General features: G+C 41.8%; 1 long non-coding RNA gene across 1 annotated transcript in view; it reads right to left on the bottom strand.

Annotated features, from left to right (window-relative positions):
* The window catches only part of LOC122481497, a 99,249-nt gene that overhangs the window by 11,116 nt on the left and 64,174 nt on the right, over positions 1 to 23,959 (bottom strand). Inside the window, exon 3 of the long non-coding RNA XR_006296867.1 lies at positions 33 to 252. This is a non-coding gene — a long non-coding RNA (uncharacterized LOC122481497). The remainder of the gene's footprint in view (positions 1 to 32; positions 253 to 23,959) is intronic.

The following is a 23,959-nucleotide window of genomic DNA, read 5'->3' as shown; positions in this document are numbered from 1 at the left end:
TCAACATTTTCAAAGTAAGCAAAAGACCTCACCTTGCTGTGGGCAGCATGTCTGAAAAGAGCCCACCAAACCTCCTGAGTCCAATGCCAACAAAACTCGGCTCCATGGCTTCCCCTGTTTCATATTCACACGATGCAAAACACATGGGCCAAATTTATGTCACTGCAATTTGCCTGGCAGCCTGCATTTAAATCACCAAGGTTTGCAGCTCCACGTTTTAGGGTGTCGTTTGCAGTCCTGTAGCCAAGAGCTCTGAAGGAACAAGCACACATGAAGGCTTGTTAGCCAGCCGGATGTGATGGGGCTCTCCTGGCAGACTAATTAGTATGCTGCAGCATATCTGCATATCTCTCAAATAGACATTGTTTGTGTCTTTCCTCAGTGACAGGGGAGACTGTTCAGTAGGACACCTTACCTTTTAATATGCAGGGTTTGTTAGAAGAACAGCTCAATTCATATTTTCCTGGTTTGATGGTAAGTGAACAGCAGTGGCAATATTAATCTGTAGTAACCTGTCAGTGAACTCTACAGCTAATATGATGTAGTTATGATTTTACCATCAATCAGGACTGAACAGGCTCTGGGCAATCCTTACAGCACAGCCTCAAAAAATCTAATTGTGCAAAAGCTTCATTGGTTTCCAACATTTCTTTTTTATCTGTCACAGGCTTTAGGCCTAGTACACAACCTTTTATTATTGGCCTTATTGCATTAGCTTGTTGGACAAAGGAGAAAAGGCTAAAGCAGAGGGTTCCCCTGCATTCCATCATTTGTTTGCATGCAGGATTTTATTTGACAGTCTCATATTGTTTTAGATGTAGATAAAAATTATTAGGACATATGGCATCATGTGAACTTTTGAACTGCCAATTGCCAATGTGTTCTAAAGGACTAGAGGCATTTAACAATTCTGATCTACCTACAGAGGCGGAGATGCCACATGGACGAGCCAATGAGGTCTCCCAGGGAATTGCATTTAGAGTCAACATAACCTTGCATGTCTTCCTTGACCAGTTTTTATGCGGGGGAAGAGTAAAATCACTCAGAGGTGGAACATTCGCAACTGAGATGATCTTTAGCCAAAATTAAGGCTGACTCTTTGTGATATGATGATAAGCAGTTCACTTTCTCCGAGAACCTGCACACACAGTATGAAGTAGCATGGAGCCACATGGCCTCCGTTCATATGCAGAACATTTCTCCCGGTGTCTGGGACGCAGTCAGATTCTATTCCAATGAAAGCATGTGCATAAAACACAAATCCACATCAAAGTAGCTCCAGCTCTTGAGTCTACAGGGTTGGAAGGGACTGTAAGACTTAAAACATATAAAAACATTTACGAAGATGAACTATTAACTTTATCCATTTAGGCATTTTAATCTTTTGCATCTTAAATGCGATTGAGCCTTTTGGAAGTGGGAAATTGCTAATCAGCATGTTGGGTAAATGTTTCTATTTTAAAATGTGCACACTTAGAAATAACAGCTGGCCATAAAGTACATATTTATGTTTGTGATTTAATGTATCACAAACTTTATATTTTATTTCATTTAGCTTCACAAAGAGACCACACTATTTTTTGCAAGCATTATATAATTTCCACAACAGCTTTATGAGTCAAGACACACATATGACAATAAATCAGATATGTATACAATGCCTAAATTTTTTCAAATTTGAAATGACTTTTAATAAAAGAAATAAGGATTATACCCATTTCTTACACTGTTCTGACTTATTTAAAGATTCAGTTGAAAATTCCTATTCATTAATCAAGAAAAATCTGCATAGAATTATAGTGATTGTCTTTTGAAACACTGCACCCTTGCTTCAAAGGAAACATATTGTGAGTAAAGGCACATCAACAGCACAGCTGAGTGTTAACTCTTCACAAACCAGCGTGCACATTGTCCGCAACCTAATAAAAACATCTACACAAAATGAGGAAATGGCTGTGACATCCTGCAATAAGCATGCAGGAACGCGCCTTGGAACTACCGAGGCGGCTGCTGGAGCAGAGAGACAAAAACAGGATGTGAAAATTATTGCAGGAGTGGTGGTGATTTTGAGAGTTCTCTGGCTACCTCTCCATCATTGGTGAGATTTGCTTGTTTTAAAAAAAACAATTTTTTTCTCTAGAAGACTCTTCTCAAATACCTAAATCTAAATGATCTTTTAGACCACCTGAAAACATTTCAGCTTTGACAGACCTCTTGGAAATTTACAGCTCCTCATGTAACCATTCCTTACAATGTGGTCTGCATACCCGGTAGCAGGAGTTTTTGTCAATACAGGAAAATGTTTGCATCTGTCAGAACAAGTTTATTTCCATAGTATCATAGGTATAAAGTGGGGAAGAGTACTAGATCCTATTGCGTTGTTATTAACAAGCAAAACATGACAAAGAACATTCTCATGAGCAGGTTCAAAGTCTGAAAACCAAAAAGATCCCCAAACTGAGCAATTATCCCCTAATAAGAAATCAATGTCTAACCCAGACATTGCTGAACACTCAGACAACTTTTTAAATTAAAAAGCATGTACAGAGGCATAGCTACTACATACACGCAATATTCATGACAAATACCAGTGACAGTGGAAAATTCTCTGGAAAAGCAAAAAGTGCTAAGCAAATGAAAAGCACCATTTCACCAACATTTTCCTTGGGTGAGCTGGAAAAAAGATCACTGGATTCATCTCATTAATGTCTCAATAAGTGTATATTGAGAAAATATGTCTTTCAAAAGCACTGAAAACAAGGGCAAAAGGTTTATTGAGAAGAATGGGAGGTAAAGACATGCGTCAGAAGGATGGTGAACTCCCTTAAAAAAGACTATCTGGGGCGCCTGGGTGGTTCAGTCAGTTAAGCATAAGACTTCAGTTCAGGAGTTCAGGTCATGATCTCATGGTTTGTGAGTTTGAGCCCCACGTCGGGCTCTGTGCAGACAACTCAGAGCCAGGAGTCTGCTTTGGATTCTGTGTCTCCCTCTCTCTTTGCCCCTCCCCTGCCTTCACATACTTTATCTCTCTCTTAAAAATAAATAAACATTTTTTAAAAAATTAAAAAGACTATCTGGCCATAGTGATAGGTAAAGTTACAGAGTTCTGGGGGAAGAAGAGGGAAAAGCTGATGAATTTTAATTCACCACATGTTAATTGACTAAAATTGGAACATAGATAATAAACAGTACTATGCAAATTGTTTATATTTTCAAACATTCATCTCTACACATATATATTACATATAAATGTAAAATATACCGTCTCATGCTGTTATAGTTTTTTAAATAAAATGTCTATTCATGTACATCTTAGGTACATATAATTTTGGCCGGGTTTGTCCTCATTGAGAATATTTCCTAGACCCCAGATAATTTAATAAAGTTTCATATAATTTATGCTTTTTTCAAAAAACCTGTAATCTTGTTTGGAGGGTATAAACAGCAATAATTATTCTGGAAATCTACTGAGCATGGAAAGAACTGAAAAATATAAAAGTCATAATGGCAAAATGTGTGAAGTTCAGCAACCAACGAGAGGGAAACACAATTATAAGCTTAGTTGGTCAGAATACAAAAAAGCTAATAAAAAAATACAATACAAAGATTAATTTCAAAATTATTAGAAAAACATCAAGTAGTACATGAATCATTGAGGTAGGATTAGTCAGCTCCTCTTGTATTTTGCAAGCAGAAAAAAGAGGAAATGAAATTCAAATCCAATCACATTTACTTGCATTCTTTTTTGGTTAACATTATGTTTAGATTAAGGCTGTAGGTCAAATGAAATATATTCTGTGGGTCAAATGAAGTATTTGGTTAAACCATATGAAACTGCCATTTTGTAGGTCAAAATTGGTTGACCTTTAGCAATTCCATGTGGTTCATGTATCTTAATACATGTTGTAATGTAGACAATTTCAGATAGTTTTTGAAGTCAAATGGGCATGTTTGGATGTCATCTTAGTTCTACCACTTGATTATCTATGAACCCTTAGGCAAGTTACATGCTTTTACCTCTCCTGTAGTATCCTCACCTAGGTAAAGGGCACTGTGGTGTCTACTCTTAGAGTGTTGTGTAGATTAGATGAGTAATCCACATACAGTTCTTCGTATAGGGCTTTGTCCCCACCTAATGAAAGTAGTTCCCCAAAGGTCTGTATCAAAGTCAATAGTTTCTAAATGAGAAAGGAGGGACCCTAAGGTTTTACTGAATCTTCTGAGATAATCCACTATTTTAAGTGTTCTGGGCTTCTGGGCACCTTCCAGAGAAGCCACACCTAACACAAGCCAGCTGTCCATATAGGTGAGGGCATCCCACCAAAACATCTGCTTTGAATCAATGTCAGCTTCATCTTTGAAAGATATCCTGAATCTTGTTTCCACACCTCACTCTGCCAGGGACAGTAGAATTTAAAATCACCAGGAAAACACAGAGAATAATTCTTTGAAATTCAATAGCTATGAAATTGGAAAGTGGAGTGGGTGGGGAGCTTATGTCAAGCCCCTCACATTTCATAAGCAATTTAATAACTCCTCAATGCCTGATGGTATTAATCCCACTGGCCTTACATATTTGGGTTAATTTCCTTTGGGGTAAGCTTTTTCACACCCCATCCAACCAGAGAAGCAAGTGCTTATCAAACTCTGGAGGATGCTGGTGGGTGGTTTCTTCTCAGTGCAGTCCTCGTCTCCAACACCCAGTGTGCTCTTCCTACATAAGCCTTCAGAGTGAATTCCATTGCCTATCAGCTTTCTGGAGAAAGGACATAGAGCCCTGAAAGTACATCTAACAATTAACAATAAGCTTGTGGCTCTGATGAATGATTTCCATGTAATATTTCACTTCATTTTCACAGGGCCACGGGAGTTATCACTTCCATTTAGAAATGAGGAAACAACTTCAGCCTTACCAAAGTCACACCACTAAGTACCAGAGAATTCCAGAGTTGGACTTCTCTGTTATTATACCCTGATTCTTCTGAAAATCAAGAACAGCCTAAGAATAGGCATGCTATAGATGGTTTTTCTTCCTTATGAGTAGAATTTCTATATCAAATAATCAGCTAAAGACGACTATTTTTCCTCATCACATCCTCCAGCTCATTCCCATTATCCCTCAAAATGGGCCAACATCACCCTGCCTTCCATTAATGACTAAAGGGTGGTCCTCTCCTATATGGTTCCCAGTGTTTTACCTTTAAAGGGAACCCCTTCGATGAACTGATGCATTGTTTTCAGTCTTAGCTTGTCACTGGGTGTCTTTCAACTCCAGCACCAGTTCCCCATATCACAGGTTTTTCTGGTGTTAAAAATATCAGATTTTTCCCATTGCATCTTTAGAATCTGTGCAAGCCCAGGATCCCTGGCACAAATCAATATTCTACGTTAGAGAAGTGCAGGAATGAGCCAATAGAATTAGCAGAGTAATTTACTGTGCCTCGGCTACAGCTAGTAGGGACCACAGAGGGAAGCAAGCAGATGTTTGTTTGATAATGGCAGTTTCCTCCAGTGGTCAGAGCCCAATACCCATACTCTGTTAACAGTCTGTCCGGCTTAACAAAAAGGGGTAAGGGAGATCTTGAGAACTTGAGCTTCCTCAGTTTGTAATGCCAATTGAGTTCTCCTTCTACTATTTCAGTGCATTGTTCTGTATTTTTCATGGTTATAATATGGAATAATATCACATGAAGGTTTAGATTTGTGGTGGTGAAAAAAGAAAAGGGTTTGGATGCAGACAGGTTAGAAACTGTTATTGGGATCACAATTTCCTATAATTGTAAGAATTTCCTACAGTTAAAGTGTTCAGGAAATCTTGGCCAATGATACCCCACTACAAGCTTGATAGAAAATAAAATGGCAGCAAAAAGCACATGGAAGAACATGTGGGTTTTCCTCTGTTTCTTTGCAATGTAGTAGTTTACAGAAGTTTTGTTTTCTTTTTTCAAAACACAATGAATAAACTTGTAACAATAAAACATAGAGTCAAGGAAAACCCTGTTTCCTTTGGATTAATTTCTGTCTTTACATTCATGCCCAACCTCCTGGGAGGGAGATCAAAACTTCAAGGGTAGCAATGCCCTCTTTTGAGAGGCCACTGAGGAGATGACCATACATACACTATGAACCTACACTAAGTCTTAGTTTCTGCTTTTGTTTTTGTTTTTCTTTTGGATCTTATCTATACCTTGAAATGTTTAATCTATCAAAAGTATTCAGCCAAGATATATTTTCTGAAGCTTACTATGGCAAAATTCTGAGTCAAGGTCACAGAAGAGACGTCATAAGTGAGAGTACAATAAAGTTACAAATATTAACAATATAGGAAGATTGACACAAACTTTAGGGGATGAAGCCAAAAGAGGGTGTTTAAAAGAGGAAATGATGAGACAACATTATTTTTAAAAGGCCACTTCTGCTTGAAATCTTAGTGGAACTAACCCCGCCAGAGATATGGTGAGGGAAGGGTGAAGGAAATAGCAGGCGCAGAAGCACAGACTTGGTGAAGAATGAAATTCTTGCAGTGAGAGAACAGAAAAAAAGTCGCTTGGGCTGGACAAGCCCAAAGATAAGCCTGGAAGAGAAAAGAGCCTAAAGCTTGGAACACTTTGAATGCCAAGCTCTACCATATAGATATTATGTGGTAGACTACACCCTGAGGGGTGTCCCACCATTGAGGGGATCTGAGCACAGTCTGTCCAGTCCGTTCAGTAATTCAAGAAGGTCATTGATCATCAATGCGTAGGTTGAATTTGTGGGTACAGTTTAACAGGAAGTTAGGGGATAATGGAGGCATGAATGAAGATGGTAACATGAAATGAAATGGAAGTTAAACTGAGGATTTGGTGTTAAGGGGCTAGAAAATGCAGAACTTCCCAGATAATTGGGTGATGTGGTTGGAGGGTGGTAGTTAAGGAGGAAGGAAGGGCCAGGGGGCAACTGAGGTTTCAAACCTTGGGAACTGGGTGCCATTAAAAAAAATCCAGACCACAGAGAAAAGGAACTGATGGGAAACTCTGTGGAGTGTCTCAGCACGTCAAATGCTTTTCATGCAGCATTTTATCCCATAGTCACAATTTTTATTAGAAACTGTATTATTTCCACTTTATTCCTGAGGAAACTAGGACTCCGGTAATAACCAATTTGCCCAAAGTCACATAGACAGCATATGAAAGAGTGAGGGTTTGAAGTCAATTCTGTCTGGCTCCAAAGTTTATACTCTATTCCAGAGATTTTTCCATCTGTGCTCTAAAGAATTCTAGAAATCCTCAGAGGCTCCTTGGGATCTCCTGAAGGAGCATGAAGGAGGTTACACCTCTGGGGTCCCTTCTTGGCTTTCGCCTAGCTTAAGATTTCCTTTAGCAAAAGAGTTTTCCTATTAGCAAAACCAGCATGTCCTGTTTCATCTCAAAAGAAGAGAAGGGCTTGTTTTTGGACACACTGGATTTAAGAAGCGAACGGGACAGGTGAAGTTGTCCAAATGTTAAATATGAAGAACTGAGCTTAGAAATGAAGATACAGATTAAGGAGAGTGTGTATGGAGCGAATCAGTGCAATGGGTTCCCTCGTTCCATGCTGGTATTAGCAATACCAGCTTTCTAGTATAAGTAATCACATTCTTACATTTCTAATATTAGTAATCACATCCAACTGTCATGTGCGAAAGTGGCTAGAGGTTCCTAGTTTCTCTGTGATGCTGGATGCTGCTCTCTTGAGGTATGCTCTACATACCTCTGCTCCCACCAGTTGGGTATCCAATTTATCAAGAGCACTTGGATTTATTCCCAAACCATTTTTTGCCAGTTGCATCTGTTTTTTTTATCGTTCATAATTTTAGTAAACAATGTGTAAACCAATGCAATATGAATGCAAAAGGAAATGAAGTTTTTTCTTAAAAAACTGGTTGAATTATTTGGATAGAATAGACAAGTTTCTTTGCCTTCAAATGAAATGGAAATGAGATTATTGTTCAATATTGCAGAAAACCATAAAAATATAGACAGATCCTGGGCTCCGATGGATTTTCCAATGTCTTTAAATTCTTACAGCACCAAGACTGGAAGTTGTAGATGATGTATTATTATTATTATTATTATTATTATTATTATTACTATAGCTTATACTATAAGAATGTTGAGTTGGCCTTCAAGCATCAGACCTTGGCCCTACATTAAAAGAGTGAGGAAATTAAGGTATATTTGTAATTTTAAGTGAAAATAAAATGTTACATGTGTTTGTATGTATCACTTTTTTTTTTTTTTTCTGAAATTTATTGACAAATTGGTTTCCATACAACACCCAGTGCTCATCCCAAAAGGTGCCCTCCTCAATACCCATCACCCACCCTCTCCTCCCTCCCACCCCCCATCAACCCTCAGTTTGTTCTCAGTTTTTAACAGTCTCTTATGCTTTGGCTCTCTCCCATTCTAACCTCTTTTTTTTTTTTTTCCTTCCCCTCCCCCATGGGTTCCTGTTAAGTTTCTCAGGATCCACATAAGAGTGAGACCATATGGTATCTGTCTTTCTCTGTATGGCTTATTTCACTTAGCATCACACTCTCCAGTTCCATCCACGTTGCTACAAAAGGCCATATTTCATTTTTTCTCATTGCCATGTAATATTCCATTGTGTATATAAACCACAATTTCTTTATCCATTCATCAATTGATGGACATTTAGGCTCTTTCCATAATTTGGCTATTGTTGAGAGTGCTGCTATGAACATTGGGGTACAAGTGGCCCTATGCATCAGTGCTCCTGTATCCCTTGGATAAATTCCTAGCAGTGCTATTGCTGGGTCATAGGGTAGGTCTATTTTTAATTTTCTGAGGAACCTCCACACTGCTTTCCAGAGCGGCTGCACCAATTTGCATTCCCACCAACAGTGCAAGAGGGTTCCCGTTTCTCCACATCCTCTCCAGCATCTATAGTCTCCTGATTTGTTCATTTTGGCCACTCTGACTGGCGTGAGGTGATACCTGAGTGTGGTTTTGATTTGTATTTCCCTGATAAGGAGCGACGCTGAACATCTTTTCATGTGCCTGTTGGCCATCCGGATGTCTTCTTTAGAGAAGTGTCTATTCATGTTTTCTGCCCATTTCTTCACTGGGTTATTTGTTTTTCGGGTGTGGAGTTTGGTGAGCTCTTTATAGATTTTGGATACTAGCCCTTTGTCCGATATGTCATTTGCGAATATCTTTTCCCATTCCGTTGGTTGCCTTTTAGTTTTGTTGGTTGTTTCCTTTGCTGTGCAGAAGCTTTTTATCTTCATAAGGTCCCAGTAATTCACTTTTGCTTTTAATTCCCTTGCCTTTGGGGATGTGTCGAGTAAGAGATTGCTACGGCTGAGGTCAGAGAGGTCTTTTCCTGCTTTCTCCTCTAAGGTTTTGATGGTTTCCTGTCTCACATTGAGGTCCTTTATCCATTTTGAGTTTATTTTTGTGAATGGTGTGAGAAAGTGGTCTAGTTTCAACCTTCTGCATGTTGCTGTCCAGTTCTCCCAGCACCATTTGTTAAAGAGGCTGTCTTTTTTCCATTGGATGTTCTTTCCTGCTTTGTCAAAGATGAGTTGGCCATACGTTTGTGGGTCTAGTTCTGGGGTTTCTATTCTATTCCATTGGTCTATGTGTCTGTTTTGGTGCCAATACCATGCTGTCTTGATGATGACAGCTTTGTAGTAGAGGCTAAAGTCTGGGATTGTGATGCCTCCTGCTTTGGTCTTCTTCTTCAAAATTCCTTTGGCTATTCGGGGCCTTTTGTGGTTCCATATGAATTTTAGGATTGCTTGTTCTAGTTTCGAGAAGAATGCTGGTGCAATTTTGATTGGGATTGCATTGAATGTGTAGATAGCTTTGGGTAGTATTGACATTTTGACAATATTTATTTTTCCAATCCATGAGCAGGGAATGTCTTTCCATTTCTTTAAATCTTCTTCAATTTCCTTCAGAAGCTTTCTATAGTTTTCAGCATACAGATCCTTTACATCTTTGGTTAGATTTATTCCTAGGTATTTTATGCTTCTTGGTGCAATTGTGAATGGGATCAGTTTCTTTATTTGTCTTTCTGTTGCTTCATTGTTAGTGTATAAGAATGCAACTGATTTCTGTACATTGATTTTGTATCCTGCAACTTTGCTGAATTCCTGTATCAGTTCTAGCAGACTTTTGGTGGAGTCTATCGGATTTTCCATGTATAATATCATGTCATCTGCAAAAAGCGAAAGCTTGACTTCATCTTTGCCAATTTTGATGCCTTTGATTTCCTTTTGTTGTCTGATTGCTGATGCTAGAACTTCCAGCACTATGTTAAACAGCAGCGGTGAGAGTGGGCATCCTTGTCGTGTTCCTGATCTCAGGGAAAAAGCTTTCAGTTTTTCCCCGTTGAGGATGATGTTAGCTGTGGGCTTTTCATAAATGGCTTTTATGATCTTTAAGTATGTTCCTTCTATCCCGACTTTCTCAAGGGTTTTTATTAAGAAAGGGTGCTGGATTTTGTCGAAGGCCTTTTCTGCATCGATTGACAGGATCATATGGTTCTTCTCTCTTTTTTTGTTAATGTGATGTATCACGTTGATTGATTTGCGAATGTTGAACCAGCCCTGCATCCCAGGAATGAATCCCACTTGATCATGGTGAATAATTCTTTTTATATGCCGTTGAATTCGATTTGCTAGTATCTTATTGAGAATTTTTGCATCCATATTCATCAGGGATATTGGCCTGTAGTTCTCTTTTTTTACTGGGTCTCTGTCTGGTTTAGGAATCAAAGTAATACTGGCTTCATAGAATGAGTCTGGAAGTTTTCCTTCCCTTTCTATTTCTTGGAATAGCTTGAGAAGGATAGGTATTATCTCTGCTTTAAACGTCTGGTAGAACTCCCCTGGGAAGCCATCTGGTCCTGGACTCTTATTTGTTGGGAGATTTTTGATAACCGATTCAATTTCTTCGCTGGTTATGGGTCTGTTCAAGCTTTCTATTTCCTCCTGATTGAGTTTTGGAAGCGTGTGGGTGTTCAGGAATTCGTCCATTTCTTCCAGGTTGTCCAATTTGTTGGCATATAAGTTTTCATAGTATTCCCTGATAATTGTTTGTATCTCTGAGGGATTGGTTGTAATAATTCCATTTTCATTCATGATTTTATCTATTTGGGTCATCTCCCTTTTCTTTTTGAGAAGCCTGGCTAGAGGTTTGTCAATTTTGTTTATTTTTTCAAAAAACCAACTCTTGGTTTCGTTGATCTGCTCTACAGTTTTTTTAGTTTCTATATTGTTTATTTCTGCTCTGATCTTTATTATTTCTCTTCTTCTGCTGGGCTTAGGCTGCCTTTGCTGTTCTGCTTCTAGTTCCTTTAGGTGTGCTGTTAGATTTTGTATTTGGGATTTTTCTTGTTTCTTGAGATAGGCCTGGATTGCAATGTATTTTCCTCTCAGGACTGCCTTTGCTGCGTCCCAAAGCGTTTGGATTGTTGTATTTTCATTTTCGTTTGTTTCCATATATTTTTTAATTTCTTCTCTAATTGCCTGGTTGACCCACTCATTCGTTAGTAGGGTGTTCTTTAACCTCCATGCTTTTGGAGGTTTTCCAGACTTTTTCCTGTGGTTGATTTCAAGCTTCATGGCATTGTGGTCTGAAAGTAAGCATGGTATAATTTCAATTCTTGTAAACTTATGAAGGGCTGTTTTGTGACCCAGTATATGATCTATCTTGGAGAATGTTCCATGTGCACTCGAGAAGAAAGTATATTCTGTTGCTTTGGGATGCAGAGTTCTAAATATATCTGTCAAGTCCATCTCATCCAATGTCTCATTCAGGGCCCTTGTTTCTTTATTGACCGTGTGTCTAGTTGATCTATCCATTTCTGTAAGTGGTGTATTAAAGTCCCCTGCAATTACCACATTCTTATCAATAAGGTTGCTTATGTTTATGAGTAATTGTTTTATATATTTGGGGGCTCCGGTATTCGGTGCATAGACATTGATAATTGTTAGCTCTTCCTGATGGATAGACCCTGTAACTATTATATAATGTCCTTCTTCATCTCTTGTTACAGCCTTTAATTTAAAGTCTAGTTTGTCTGCTATAAGTATGGCTACTCCAGCTTTCTTTTGGCTTCCAGTCGCATGATAAATAGTTCTCCATCCCCTCACTCTCAATCTAAAGGTGTCCTCAGGTCTAAAATGAGTCTCTTGTAGACAGCAAATAGATGGGTCTTGTTTTTTTATCCATTCTGATACCCTATGTCTTTTGGTTGGCGCATTTAATCCATTTACATTCAGTGTTATTATAGAAAGATACGGGTTTAGAGTCATTGTGATGTCTGTATGTTTTATGCTTATAGTGATGTCTCTGGGACTTTGTCTCACAGGGTCCCCCTTAGGATCTCTTGTAGGGCTGGTTTAGTGGTGACAAATTCCTTCAGTTTTTGTTTGTTTGGGAAGACCTTTATCTCTCCTTCTATTCTAAATGACAGACTTGCTGGATAAAGGATTCTTGGCTGCATATTTTTTCTGTCTAGCACCCTGAAAATCTCTTGCCAATTCTTTCTGGCCTGCCAAGTTTCAAAAGAGAGATCAGTCACGAGTCTTATAGGTCTCCCTTTATATGTGAGGGCACGTTTACCCCTTGCTGCTTTCAGAATTTTCTCTTTATCCTTGTATTTTGCCAGTTTCACTATGATATGTCGTGCAGAAGATCGATTCAAGTTACGTCTGAAGGGAGTTCTCTGTGCCTCTTGGATTTCAATGCCTTTTTCCTTCCCCAGTTCAGGGAAGTTCTCAGCTATGATTTCTTCAAGTACCCCTTCAGCACCTTTCCCTCTCTCTTCCTCCTCTGGGATACCAATTATGCGTATATTATTTCTTTTTAGTGTATCACTTAATTCTCTAATTTTCCCCTCATACTCCTGGATTTTTTTATCTCTCTTTTTCTCAGCTTCCTCTTTTTCCATAACTTTATCTTCTAGTTCACCTATTCTCTCCTCTGCCTCTTCAAGCCGAGCTGTGGTGGTTTCCATTTTGTTATGCATTTCGTTTAAAGCGTTTTTCAGCTCCTCGTGACTGTTCCTTAGTCCCTTGATCTCTGTAGCAAGAGATTCTCTGCTGTCCTCTATACTGTTTTCAAGCCCAGCGATTAATTTTATGACTATTATTCTAAATTCACTTTCTGTTATATTATTTAAATCCTTTTTGATCAGCTCATTAGCTGTTGTTATTTCCTGGAGATTCTTCTGAGGGGAGTTCTTCCGCTTGGTCATTTTGGATAGTCCCTGGTGTGGTGAGGACCTGCAGGGCACTTCCCCTGTGCTGTGGTGTATACCTGGAGTTGGTGGGCGGGGCCGCAGTCAGACCTGATGTCTGCCCCCAGCCCACCGCTGGGGCCACAGTCAGACTGGTGTGTGCCTTCTCTTCCCCTCTCCTAGGGGCGGGATTCACTGTGGGGTGGTGTGGCTCGTCTGGGCTACTTGCACCCTGCCAGGCTTGTGATGCTGGGGATCTGGCGTATTAGCTGGGGTGGGTAGGCAAGGTGCTCGGGGGCAGGAGGGGCAGGCTTAGATCGCTTCTCCTTAGGTGATCCACTTCAGGAGGGGCCCTGTGGCAGCGGGAGGGAGTCAGATCCGCTGCTGGAGGTTTGGCTCCGCAGAAGCGCAGAGTTGGGTGTTTGCGCGGAGCGAGCAAGTTCCCTGACAGGAACCGGTTCCCTTTGGGATTTCGGCTGGGGGATGGGCGGGGGAAATGGCGCTGGCGAGCGCCTTTGTTCCCCACCAAACTGAGCTCTGTTGTCAGGGGGCTCAGCAGCTCTCCCTCCCTTTGTCCTCCAGCCTTCCCGCTTTCCGAGCAGAGCTGTTAATTTCTGACCTCCCAGACGCTAAGTCGCGCTTGCTGTCGGAACACAGTCCGCCCGGCCCCTCCGCTTTTGCAAGCCCGACTCGGGGGCTCTGCTTGGCCGGCGAGCCGCCCCTCCGCCCCGGCTCCCTCCCGCCAGTCCGTGGAGCGCGCACCGCCTCGCCGCCCTTCCTACCCTCTTCCGTGGGCCTCTCGTCTGCGTTTGGCTCCGGCGACTCTGTTCTGCTAATCCTCTGGCGGTTTTCTGGGTTATTTAGGCAGGTGTAGATGGAATCTAAGTGATCAGCAGGACGTGCGGTGAGCCTAGCGTCCTCCTAAGCCGCCATCTTGCCGCAACTCTGTATGTATCACTTTTATGATGCCTATTTAAAAGACTTCTTTATTAACCTACAACTACTAGTTCTGAGCAAGTAGAATAAGAATGTGTCTACCATGTATTTCTAGCCCCTGAACAGAAAGGGGATTTTTACCACTTGAGCACAGGTCAATCACTTGACTCTTCTGATCCTTAGGTCAAACCAACTAGAAAATTTGGCAAGGAACAAAGAAATTGTTGCACTGGGCTGAAACGTCCTACAACCCACCAATATGAGAGAGGGCAGGAGTGAGAGTTTAGATTTTAAATGACTTAATTATGATTTCCACTTGGAAAATTATGTGGAAAGACTTTCTTCTCATTTCAAATATATGTAAGCTCACTTATTACTAATAGGCACAATTCTGCCAGTCTCCATAGTGACATAAAATAGGATTCCAGGCTGGGCTAGCAGGGAATGGACTGCTGCGAAGACATTTTTAACTGTGTATGCAAGGTCAGATTTTACTTTGCTGCCCTGGAGAAATACGAGGAGCTGCAGCAAACAGAAGGAGAGGCCACGCCGCTCCCCAGCAGCTGCTGCATCATGACCCGGAAGCCCTGAGCGCTCAGCACCAGCCACGAGGCCTGTGTCTGTAATTGGCACTGCAGCCAGTTAAGTCTCCTCCCTTTGTGTGCCCTAGGCTGCCAGAGCTAGAGAGAGAGAGAGAGAGAGAGAGACGAGAGAGAGGGAGAGAGAGAGAGAGCAAATAATGTGTGTGTGGTGTGTGATCACCTGCTTCCCTTCTCTTGTTGCCATGGGTTACGGAGCCCAGAGCTGGAGAGTGGGGCCAAGCACTTGGGGTGGAAATAACTGCGTCAGCCTCTGAAAAAAAGAAACTAGAAATAGGGAGCAGGGAAACAATGAGCAAAAGAACAAAAATCAACATCCCAAGGCAGCCTGACTGTCAGCAAGGAAGCCAGGCACCCGAAACGAAAGCAGTCCTTCATAAATCTAGATCCCATCGGACACATTGGTCCAAACACTGAGGAAGAGAACAGAACAAATGCAAACGTCTACAGCAATACTATGCCTCCACTGCCTTGGGCCTTAGGTACGGGTCTAGGACCCACCTTGGAGAGAAAGTCTGTTAAGAGTTAAGGCAACAGCTGTCAGGGAGTCCATGCTCTGCACAGCATTGTGGAGTACGAGGCACTGAGTGGAGAGACACACGAACAGGAAGGAGGCTGTGACCTTGGGGAGGCCACTGTTTAATTAGGCATCTTAAGTCTGTACGTCAGGCTTCTTGTGAACCCTACACCCAAATACTCATTATTCTTCTTATGTGATGGCCCATCAAGGAAAAGAATGTGTTTTCCCCTCTTTCCTATGGCTTCTGAATATTTTATATGAAATGTCATAACTTTTATTAGAGGGGCTTTTCAACAAAGTCCAATCTCCTAAATTTACAGCTGAAAAAAACAGGTTCAGAGAGGTTAGGTGCCTTGATCAAGAAAACTCAGCCTGTTTGGGGCTTTTTTTGTTTGTTTGTTTGTTTGTTTGTTTGTTTTGTTTGTTTGTTTGCTTGCTTGCTTGCTTGCTTTTTGCAGAGGGAGAAAATGGGGAGGGGGACTCTTAAATGATGCAGATAATGTTTACTTATATCGGTCTCAGACTGGATGGCCAGGAGGTAAGAATCCTACATCTCTTCAGACTGAACTATCAAGAAAAGAGATAACTAAGATCCCTGCTTTTCTGATAGGGCCACCCATTGTCTTTGGATGTGAGGACAAGAGCTGCTTCCCACCAACATCTGGGTCCAAGCCTCAGGCATGGCAGGACATTTGCATGATCATTAGGACAGACATGGTAGTGAAGGTGTGATCTACAAGCCTTTCTAATTCAGACCATAACACTACTGTGAGCTTTCAAGAGAAATTTCTTCCCTCCTTGACCCTGTTCAGAGGGAAAGAGAGCCCTCAGGTTATTGCAGTGCCTATTGACTTTGGCCATCCTTTCCTTCCTCAGGCTTGTGGCGAGCCTGTGTTCTTCCCTGGTTACCATCAGCTATCGGCCGGAAACTGATTCCATGAGAGGTTGTAGCTAATCTGTGTGCTGGAAGGGAACTAGTTTCTTGATGCCACGTTGCTGACTAGCCATTTGCCAGTTCTCTTTCCAGCTCTATCTCTCACTTGCTAAATACAGGGAGGCGGCCACTCTCTTTTTGGCTTTCAGTGTGTCTTGAAATTTAAGCTCTCACGTTAAAACACGTGGAGACGTGTGTCACTTGTATGCTTCTGGCAGTCACTGTAAAAACGTACCATCTACCTGATGCCAGTGGAGTGGAGATAACTGTGGCTGCTTGACTCCATGATCCTCCCCGAGAAGGCTAACGTCAGAGAGGGATGTACATGACCCTTCACAGAAGTGTGGCAAGTTTGTCCAGCTCTTTTGTTTCCCCTGAGCTCTCTGTGGGGGCAGTGTGGGCAGGACACAAGGAGGAGAGCATAGCCCAGGTTTCTCAAAGGGCAAATAAACTATGTCACAGCATCTGTGAAAGTTTATCAGGAAGCACTAGAGAGCTCTGATGCTGGGAACACATAGGGAGCTGAAGGCTACCCCTTGGAATGCAGACTGTCCCAGGATAAACCACAGGAAACAGGTGTGCCCAGGTTCATATCCCATTTGAAGTACCACAGCTATTCCAAAGGAATAGAAGGGAGTTAAACTTCTCTCTGCTAAACAAATTAATCCAGATCCTAAATCCTGCTTATTGTTAATGGCCAGATATCCTTGAGATGGATTCCTCGGCAAGTCTTTTGATCTCACTGGCCCTCTGGGGGCTGCAGACTTCTCTCACTAATCGAAGTCCATAGATCTTTCTCCTTCAGGGGTTTATCTATACTCCGTGAGTTTTTCAAAATCTTTATACCATGTCCTTCTTTATTTCCCTGTACTCTCTTTCTCTCTTCCTCTGTCCAAATCACTCTTTTATTTACTTTTCACTTTTGATCTCCACACAGAAATAACCTCTCTGTGTTCTGGGATTCAGCAACACACCAACAAAAAATGTTTACAGAGCCCCTACGGAGTGCCACCCCAGGGCCAGGGCTGGGGTACAGCTGCAAACAGCAGATGTGCTCTGTCCCCACCACACTTGTCAAAGGAGTCAGAGAAGTCAGAGGTGAGAAGTTTCCGTTGAGAAGAGGGAGAGCTGGGGATGGAGACAGGGAAAAGCAGGTACAAAGGTCCCAAGTCAAGAAAGAACGCAGCATGTCGAGAGAAACTGAGAGGAGCCCGGTAAAGCCAGAGCGTAGACAACGGAGGAGGGATGGTGAGAGATGATGGGAGAGGAGCCTGGCAGAGACCAGGTCATGGAAACCTTAAGACCTTCTAAACCACATCAAAGAATTAGACTTTATCCTGTGGCAAATGGGAGGCATTGAATGTCATAAGTAGGGGGTGGTGTGATCAGATTTGAACTGTAGAAAGATGGGTACAAGACTGAAGGGCACATGGGAGTGTCAGTGGGGAGACCATTTAAGAGACAGTGAGTGGTGGTAATAATTACAATGTGAACAAGAGTAGTGGCAGTGAGGATGAAAAATCTGAACAGAGTAGAGACTTATTTAGAAGTGGAAATGCCATCTGATAGCTGTGTGGGCTGGTGTATGAGAAAAGCATGGGCTGCTCTGAGAGGAATCATTAATTAGGGAACAGGAATACAACAGTGACCTCCGACGTCAATCATGGTGTCTGCCCAATCACAGCCCCTGCTGAAGGGACAGGTCTACAGGAGCCTGTGTTAAACAGGGTAACCCTACCCCACCTGGTCTCAGCTGATAAGACCAGGGGTAAGCACCTGACCCAAAGGCAGGCCATCCATAGGCTGACCAGCATCCAGCGATGTGGTCTGGCCCATCACTGTAGTCCGTACCAATTAAATTTGCTCTCTTGAGAATATAAACTATGAAAATGCCAAGAGAATGAGTCAGTTAGTAATAAGAGCTGAAGTTTTTAAAAGGATGAAGCAAGGGGGAACATGTGCAAGCTGAAGTTATAGGGAAGAGGAAGTAATGACTAAGCAATAGTCAGTCCACAGAGAGGATAGGATGGAACAGATGTCAAAAATAAGCAGATAAACCAATAGAGGGCATCCCTGTGGCTCCTGAGAGCAACAGAGAGCATAGGTATTTTCCAGAACTATCTCTAGCCCTGAGCATTTTCTATTTCAAATGCTGTTCCACAAGCATCCTTGCAATAAATTGCCTCTGTAATTTGAGTCTCTGTTCATGGCAACAAAAAAGCATTCCCCAAACACTCACCTAATATTTTGCCCAGTGTCACAGGCTTGTCTCTGCCCATCTTGTGGTGTGTCTCTAGGGTGGTCCGGAGATGCTTGCCTGCCCTAGATTCCTTGGGAGGAAGGAATTCTGCCATTCCTGATGACTTTACAAAAGTGGCCTTTGGCTGCACTCAGTAGGTACATCGAAATCAGAAAGAATGTAAAGCTTCATTCCAGAGATTCTGCTCTATGGCAAAATTTTAAACCCATGACGTGTTTCAGTGGGTTGAAAATGTCTTTGAACGTGTGCTCCCATATCCAGAGCTATGATTAATTACTGGTGGTCGCTGCTGGTTATGCCTGCAGCTCTCAGCAAGAAAATGAGTAAAAAGTATTTGAGCTTTTACTTTCTCTCTCTGACAAAGAGCCCCTTTAAAGGAAAGAAAAAAAGAAAAGAAAAGAAAAAGAAAAGCTGGATGCAATCTGTAACAAGGTTCCTATATTTTCTGGGCAGCCTGGGCCCAGCCAGCATCTGTCCTAAGATGAGCTATGATGGAAGCAGGTGAGATGTGCTGCTTTTATCCCGCACACGAAGTTATCCTCATCATGCTCCGTGCACATTTCTGAATTAGTTCCAGCTAGTTAGTGTCACTGCAAGACAATTTAGACTGCCATTGTTTGAGTATTCAACATACTCTTCGATGATGGATTCCCAGAAAAGGCGAAATCCATTACTTACACACAGTAGGAAAATAAACCTTCTCTCCAGTCTATGACATGAAGATCGAGAAAGCTTTTCATTTTAGACGGTTGGAAATTGCATTCAAGTGGCTTTGTCAACTTTTTTACTCAATGTCTTTGAAAAAACAAATTTAGCAATCTGGCTTCTTTATTCAGTAGGGGTGAGGTGTAACTAAGGATATTAGCTATCAATGAATGGTTCATGGTCTGTTAGCTAGCACTGGCTTGTAATAAAGTGCCACTAACTGACAGCTGTGCCTTGAGGTAGCCTCACAGTAAAACAACAACAAAAACCTTCCAGAGTTGAAATGTACAGGTAGGGGAAGTTCGGTTCAAAGGGCATTTCTCTCCAGCTAGAAGAAAAACACCTAGTGGATTGAAGATGTTCCAGGGTATAGTTACAACAGTTTTCAAGTCAATATAACAGGTTGGTAATGTTCTCTGAACTACCTTTCAACAGATGCCCAAACATTCTCAGCATGGGGCCAGAGAGGATATGAATGGTGTCCAGTGGACTGTGGGTCAGGAGGTGAAGAGACTTCTGGCTTTACAGAAAGGGCTTTGCAGGACACCACTTCTGTGGCCAAGGAGACTTTGGGTGGTGGCCAATGTAACTGGATTGGAGCAAAAAACTATAGAAGAGTATTTCCCAAAGTGGGTTCCTAGGAATAGATCAGGTATAACATATGAAAAGGAGTCCAAGATCAGATTAGTTGGAAAAATTGGGGGTTAAGTAAAGCTATGCAGGTTGTAGGACTTCTTGAAGCTTTTAATAAGCTAATTGATCTGTGTAAAAGAGTATAGCTTGTGGTCTTCTCAATTTCTTTTTAGCAGGGGGACCATGGGAACCTTTTGATGGAGTACCTCATCTCACCGGGCTAGTATGCTGTGAAAATTCTTTGGGAGAGATTCTGGTACTCACTCTCTGTCCTCTTCCTGACTCTCCAAAAGACCCTATCATGTTGTCTCTTATAACCAACTTAGTTCTGATCTTTTCATCAGGCTCTTCCTTGTCCCTGCTCCATCCTGTTTTCAGCCTTACTCTTTGACATTGAAGATCCTGTCAGTTGTCCCAGGGACAACACTGACTCTCACCCTGACTGGGTCCTCCTAGATTACAATCCTGGGTGCACTCCTCATGCTTGAACAACCCTCTCTCCTGTGCTCCCCAACACAGGATTTCAGAGCCATGACTCATTCCATGAGGCCCTGCTCAGCCCCTTTGGTCCCTTCAGCAGGCAAACTTGCACTGATTATCCAGTGGCTGCACTAAAGAGCTGTCTTCCCCCCCCCCCGCCCCCTCACTTCCAGACTCCTGATAGAGATATGTCTTGTGCAACCTCCATCCTTGATGGGGCTCTGAGGTGCCCTGAGGAGCTTACAGACTCCAGGAGGCCTGGAGGAAAAGAAGCAGAACTAACGTTCCCTATCCCCTGTACATTCCCTTCCAAAATCTGTCACTTTCTCCCTCTAATTAGAGTTCCTACCTGCCTTGCATAAACAGCTGGATTGGGGCAAAACCTTGAGGAAGCGATGCTGTTCTTCCGGGCCACCACTGTTTCTTATGTCCCATCCCCCAGCCTCCCCCTTTGGAGCCTCTTCCCTCCCACCCTCATCTAGCCTTTTTTCTCTGTACAACCTCCTCTTATTTGATATCAGTCATTTACACATAAGTATAATTTTAAGTCAGTTTTTACCCTCTCTGGGGACATTTAAAAAATATTAGGTAACTAGGAATGGAATGAGTGGCCTCAGGAAGTAGGTTAGGGAGCTCTATTCCCTGCATGCTAAAAACCACAAGATTGCCTTTACAGAATGCTAGTCCTGGCTATGACATTAAGTAGGAGAGCAAATTCAGGGGACTAAATAATTCTGCACCACTGGCTAGGCTCCCAGGTGGTAAAGGTGGATAAGCAGATCTCATATTTCGAAAAAGTTATACCTGGAGCTAACCATTCAGTACTGTGATTACAGCTCTTACCAGCTGAAACTTCATGCCATTTTTTATATTTTTATGTCTTATACTGCACAATGGCATTATTATTTGACTGTGCAATAAGGAAAAGAAGACGAGAGAGTGACCCAGAGTTCTAATAATGCATTTTCCCTCTTAACATCAATGGGTTGGTCATCATTCAGAGCCAGGAACCCAACATCTACTGAAATTGAGGGGAGGTGACTGATGGAAACAACAGAAGGCACCACAGGCCACTGCCTGACTGGACAGAGATCCACGGGCCATGTATTGAGAACGGTGGATATGTGCAAACAAGCAAGCAAGCTGGCTAGCTAAGAGAAAACAAATTGCTGGAGGAGCGAGTATTTAATTTCCCCCGTATTACAAAAACACCCCTATGCTAACTAAGTTACAAGCCTTTTTTGGATTCCTTGGTCTCTGGTATCCATTGGAGCTCCCCCACAAGAGAAACTCATTTTAGCAGCCTCGCTTGGCCAACCAGCTTTGGCAGGGAATGAAAAAGAACACTTAGATTTAGTACCAGCTCCTTTCTGAGTAGGGACTGTCTGAGTTCTAGGGACTTTCTCAGTATGAGGCTTTCTTTGTACAGAAATTGGTATTTCTTGCAACAGTTGCATATAAGGTGACTGGGATCCATCAGCCATCTTTGCCTTTCAGACCCCTGTGCATGTCTTCCTCACAGAGGCCTGCCCAAGCTGCTCCATGTCTGTTTACCCTCCATAAATACCCTCATCCCCATCCTCCTCCAACACTTGATTCTTTCAGTATTAGCTTCTAATGAATTAAATACTCTGCTCTTTCACTTTGTCTACTTCTCTCTCCTCAACTCATTCCCTATAATGTAGGAGAAGGCAGAGATTTTTTACAGGTTTTGTTTGTTCTTTGCTTTTCCCCCAGTGCCTAGAATAGTGTCTGGCACATAGGATATGCTCAACAAAAATATATTGACTGAGCAACTGACTAAATTAATTAAAAATGCTAATGCTCTGGAAATGAATATTCCCCTCCCTCAAAATAGGAAGCCTGTTGTTCTACCTTTACACACTTCAATTTCATGCATGTTTTTGAAATGTATCGTGTCCCAAAGCAGGGTACGGCCAGTACTAATAAAGTAAGTGCTAAATTTTGGTGGATAGGAACAAATATTTCAAAGTCTATTAAAGGCTGTTTTTCTGTTGCATATATAATATATTATACATCTGAGTTATGTTTTCCTTATAGATAGTATTGGGGTAGTAAGCTACTTGCCCTCAGCTACAAAGTGTGTCCCTATATTCTCAGCTTTATCTAGTAAGTTTTCTGAAAGATTGCTTTAAAAACTTGGTATATAGACAGAAAACTGAGAAGGAGAAATGAGACTCACACAAGTCAGGAGAATTACTGGAAGATCATGCAGCTGGAAAGAGACATATTTAAATTAGGAATTCAGCATCACAATCCCCTCACTAGTAAGGTTTCCGTTTGCCACAAATGTGTTAGAATAGTGCTATGCATTTGCACATTGCTTACTAGTAAATAAATTTCATTAAATTTCCAATGTTCAAAGTTGAGTAAAGACTGAGTCAAGACCCTAAAGGATTTACAAGGATTTATAAGAATCCACAGCTTCTAAAGCATTCGAGATGGAAGTCTATTTTAAGCCACACGGAACATTTCTAATTAACTTTTATCATCTACCCAATAATTAGAAGCCTGTACCATCAAGAAACCCTTTTACCATTTACTTTATAAAGATAGCATTGAAAGGGACCTTGGTCATTGTCCATTCGGGCTCCCATTACAAAAATACCAGACTGAGTGGCTTAAATAGCAAATATTTATTTCTCACAGTCCTGGAGGCTAGAAAGTCCAAGATCAAGGTGTCGGCAGATTCAGTGCCTGGTGAGGGCCTGCTTCCTCGTTCATAGGGGGCTATCTTCTCATTGTCCTCACAAGGTGGAAGGAGTGAGGGAGAGCTCCTGGAGTGTCTTTCATAAGAGCACTGATCCCATTCATGAGGGCTCTACCCTTGTGACCTCATCACCTCCCAAAGGCCCAACTCCAAATACTATCACACAAGGGATTAAGTTTCAACATATGAATCTGGGGGGACACAAACATTCAATCCATATTAGCCATAATCTGCAGAATCCCCGCATTTTTACTTGAGAACTCTACGACTCTTGAAGTTTGCAAACCTCTAACTCCCCATCCAGTGATCCTCTCGGTCCCCTCTTCTTCCAGAGAGCCTACTTGCACAGATGAAGACAATCATTAAGTTACCTTTCAGCTTTTCTTACTCCAAAGTAACTAATTCAAACCATGTTGGTGTCCACGATGTTCTATTTCCCAGCATGTTATGACTCTACAGATACTCAAGTATTTGAAAATGTAAAATGTCAAAAACATAACCAGGAAGGAGTAATTGAAAAGACTGAACCCAGTTTCCCTTCCATTCCTGTCAAAAGTGACTCTATGCCAAGCCATTCAGGAGAAACCAGCATTGTCTTTGGTTCTGTCAAGAGCTGAAGCTGGCCTTGGCAATAGGAGGATCTCAGAAGGCCAACCTGGGGAACTGAGAACTGGCCTTGAGCAATGTACTTTGTCAACACCTGTAATCCCTTCACCACCTAGCTCAGTACCCATATTTATTGAATTGAGTCTGTATCAAATTTAAAACTGAGCTTGGAGCAAACTTTATTTGGTGTGTTAGGGGACAAAAGATCAGAGAACCATCATTTTTCTTGATTTAATTATACCCTTGCTGTCCTTTTAAATGAATGCAGTTGTGCGCGCGCACACACACACACACACACACACACACAAAAGGTAAAGAATCT

This window comes from Prionailurus bengalensis, chromosome C1 (assembly GCF_016509475.1).
Source record: "Prionailurus bengalensis isolate Pbe53 chromosome C1, Fcat_Pben_1.1_paternal_pri, whole genome shotgun sequence".
Lineage (NCBI taxonomy): Eukaryota > Metazoa > Chordata > Mammalia > Carnivora > Felidae > Prionailurus > Prionailurus bengalensis.
This window is presented reverse-complemented; position numbering and strand designations above follow the sequence as displayed.